The sequence below is a fragment of the Thermobia domestica genome, chromosome 14 (genome assembly GCF_964235325.1).
Source record: "Thermobia domestica chromosome 14, izTheDome1.hap1.1, whole genome shotgun sequence".
Taxonomy (NCBI): Eukaryota; Metazoa; Arthropoda; class Insecta; order Zygentoma; family Lepismatidae; genus Thermobia; species Thermobia domestica.
The window spans coordinates 144,558,560-144,563,122 of NC_137467.1; positions in this window are offsets into that span (position 1 = coordinate 144,558,560).

Genomic DNA, 4,563 nt, shown 5'->3' on the forward strand with positions numbered 1-4,563 from the left:
ATTATGACAACTTGTCAACTGCTTATCAGATAAAACTGACAAAACCGGAAAAGTGTGCGCAATCTCATTGCAGCCGGAGAAAAGAACTAGTTGAGATATTATTAAGAAGAGGATGAGAAACCGGTCGAGGCATTGACTTAAAAGGAATTGTATCATGAGGGACGTATTAAAGGGTATAGTGACAGGAAAGAGAGAGGGGACGAAGAAGGCTATTGATGGACGACATCAAAACATAAACATCGTACGAGAAGACGAAGAGGTTAGCGGAAGACCGGGAACATGGAAGCTTCTCAGTTGCGGCAAGTGACTTGCCAATAAAAACAAAATACCCATGATGATGATCATGCACGCACGATATACACACTCAGAGCAATATTCTTGGTCACTACAGCAATAGGGTTCAAATTGGTTTCTCTCCTACACTTAGAAAAAAAATTGTAGGTGGCGTACTAAAAAGGTTGGTGACATGCTGAATTCCTGTAGTTTTTGGACTTAACGTACACCAGACGCATAACTGAAAACGCATGTTGTATAATATTTTCCGTATAAGTGTTCCATCTATACGTACTTTCCATATAAAACAATATAGGCGGTCAGGATCTCACATTACAAATGGACGTATAAAACATATAGCTGGTATATGCATGTGATTTACAGAAAATTGTTAGATGTCAGACATCCTGCAACGACATTATGTAACATCTAAGGGCACTATGTATGTAGCATATGGATAACGTATGCTCCATATTGATTTCTGTAGTAAGCACGAGGATTCTGTATAATTGTACAATATACAGCTGTCTGGAGAACGGATTTTTCTCAGTGTACTGGTAGAATATGTGGATAATGTGTTTTAGACTACCACATGCACGCCGCGGTTTTCAAGTGTTATTTCTCTACACGTGTGCTTTATATTCTCTTTCAGGTAATCCGCGGTTCTGGGTCTGGTACGACACATAGCTAACACCTTCACACGTAAAATTCTAGTGACGTTAGGTCAGCCGACATGAGTGACCATTCCACCCAATCCATTGACTCTTGCGACCAATCCATTTACAAAGAAGCACCTCGTGTAGCCACTGTCGTACTGTGCTGTCCTTATATGACGGTGTTCCATCATGCTGGAAAAAAACGTCTCGATTCCAAGCGCATGTCATCCAGATAAGCTGCAGTGTGGTCTCCAGATGACACCTGTCAGGCAGGAAAACGGGGCCTAATAAAACATTGCCGTGTGTCCCAAATCACATATTTACTGAAGGATCGATTTGATGATGAGCTTCCTCAACTATGTGGGGGCTATCAACACACCAGTTCACAGCGTTGTATGTCTGTTGACTGTACAGTTAAGATGGAAAGTAGCCTCATCACTGAATAGAAAATCGTCCACTATATTAGGACACTGTATTCGTGTCTGTTAGAGCCATTCTCAGAACTCTGTTTTTCTGGCTGTGTTATCCATGTAACTCTTGTACCAATTGTATTTTGTAAGGATATTGTTTACGTGACAAAATACTGGAAACAGAGATATGGCTCACGCGAGTCTCTCGTGCAACCTTCCGTGTTGATCGTTCCGGACTAACTGCCACCTTTGCAACCACATCAATGCTCACGGCGCAGGAACTTGCATTTCGCGGTCATGTACCATAGGGACTGCTCGCTACTCTGCCTATTGCTTTAATTTATGCCATGATAATCGAAATGAGTTGGTGGGACGGTGCTACCTGATTTGGATGACGCTTGTAGTATTCTCCTGCTGCTTTTCGTTGACTCATTCTAGCTGCATAAAGGAGCACCGTTTCTGCCTTTTCCTGCGTTGAACACATTTCACTTCCTGAAAACAAACGTGTTACAAAGGAAAACCAATAGAATGGAACTAAATTGATCCAGAAAGGTAGCATTAAACATGGCATGGACGGACAGCTGTGTTCCACAGGCGCATAACTCCAATTGATAAGTAATTTGTCCACCATAGTTCTCTTGTGATAACGATAAAACTCAATAAGACACGTACCTTTGTATACGTTGCGACTTTTCCAACTTTGTTCAGTTGTCTCACAGGTTACCATTTAAGTGGATTTACTACCTGGAAAGTAAAATAAGTACGAATCACTGCTGTGTACATTTCCGTTACTTTTGTTAATGTTAAATGTTTCGAAAGAAAATAATGATCACCGATGGAGGTGAAAGTGTCCTGTGTGTGTGAAATTCCTTCCTTAGCGATATCAAACGTTCCAAACTTTTTCTACTGTCTAAACGTCAAGTTTCTAGCTTAAGCAGTTAAACCTAGGCTTCAGTCAATCCGGATTTCTTAAACATAATAATAAATTTACTTTATCACCAACTTGTAATGGTCGATTGTAATAGAAATGTATAAAAGTGCAAAAGCACAGCAATGTTGATAAGGTGTAAATATTGGTGCACCCATCTTGTAAATTTACCTGCAGATTTTTAATCGAATTTTTTAAAGAATCTTTTGAATTCTAAGCTTATGTCAGCTATGAAGAAAATATAATTAGTACACAGGGCGGACCTGAAAGATGTGCACAAACTTCGGGAGGTGATTCGTGACATCAAAAGAAGACACAATGTCCTCTTGCATGTTGTTGAATTCCACGTTGTTTACGAGTACGAGAAGACAAAACTAGTTAAATATAACTATGAGCATCAACAAAATGGTACATTAGGCAGTTGCGCAGACAAAGATAGTTTGTGCATATCTTTCTGTTCCATTCCAATTGTCTGGATTTGATTGTCGATTCCAAGTTAACACCCCTGTCACTCGTACACGATGCGGAATACAACATACAAGAGAACTTTTCGTCTTCTTTTGATGTCACGAATCACCTCGCAGAGTTTGTCCACATATATCAGGTTCACCCTGTATATATTTTCGCAGAAAAAGTAAAAATAAACTTGCCGTCTACTGGGAATAAGGTTTAATTTTGCTCAAGAAAGAGAATAATATAAGAGATTAGCCAGAATTTTATCGATAATCTTAGTAATCAATTTAGTAGGAAAAGTGATTTAAACTAGTCAGAAACAGATTGTTATCATACGTTCAGCAAAAATAATAATCCTAACTGATTTTCGAAATCTTCTTCCTTGCTGCAACTGAAACTACTGAAATTTGATCGTGGGCCAACTCTCTAACTAAACCAGGTGGGCCAAAGTCTGTTAGTCCGACCCTGTTTCTGTGTATTTCTTTTTGGATCAAAAGATCCAATATATTTCAATCAAAAATTTTCTTGTAGGCCTTATATCTGGAGAACTACATACAGTGTAGCCAAGCCCAAACTATCACTTAACTAAATATGATGTGCTTATTCCGTAGAAAATACGGAAACTCGATTTAGGGGGCGTTCAAAAGGTTTATGAACCCTGATCCAAAAACCAATTATTGGCCAAGATCGCGATCTTTTGATCCATTTTTGGTTTTCCTAATTTTTTGCTTATTTTGATGCTTATATTTTTACAATTTATCGTACACACTTGCATTCTTATTTTACTGTTTGATTGTGCATATAATTCCAGGCTTTATTAGTAAATATTTAAAATGTAACTAGGTAAACCTGCACTCTCTACACAGAGCATCATTCACATATGAGCATGAATCTCATTGTCATTTTTCACAATATCTGTATATGTACCTTTACAGACATAATGAAAAACGTGTTGATAAAAATCAGCAATGGGTATCATAAAGGGGAGATTTTTTTCGATTATTTTTTCAATATCTCGCACCGTTTGCAAGATTTGAGCCTACTTCCGGTTGTTGTTTCTAATTCATGTATGATCAGTGTTTTCTTTCTTCTTGCAAGCAGTATATAATAAGCAACTACATTACGCACACAATTAATTATAATGCCATACAATAACGATTCATCTTAGACTGGAGAAATTGTTATCCTTAGCTTTTCATTATAATTTATCCAAGAAACAAACGCCTGAGAGATATACAACCCCTGTATACAAATATGTGGTGTTAGAATGTATAATTCATAGGATATGATGCTTTACTTTTTTAAAATTTCAACACTTCCACTGTGCTCCTAAAAATGAAAAAAGAATAACGGCCATGTTTTTTAAACATTTGATTAAAACTAGACAATATACAGAAAATTTGGAATCGACCAGAGAAAACGGCACGTTTCTAGTACTTGTAGTTTTCAAGATCTTATTGTCGAAAGTATTGGAGACAAACATATAAACTTTTCTTTGAAGACAAACATATAAACCTAGCGTTTTAATATATAGATGAGTGATTAATTGGAGAGACATAGGAAATTAATACTATTGATCTAGTCTATTTAAAAAAATCCAATTATAATTATTTTTGCTAGGTTACTAAGATGCATTTTTTAAGTAACTGAGCAAAAAACTTTTTCTTTAATTTCCTTGTAAACTCAGTTGTAAAATTTTAAAAGATAACATTCCTGTCATTGTTTATTTATACTTTATCTCTAACGAAATGACGTAGGAGAAGAATATAATTCTGATGACGTGCTTATCTGTATCTAATCTTTTTGATATATTTTTTTATTGTCGATCAATCAAGAAATCACG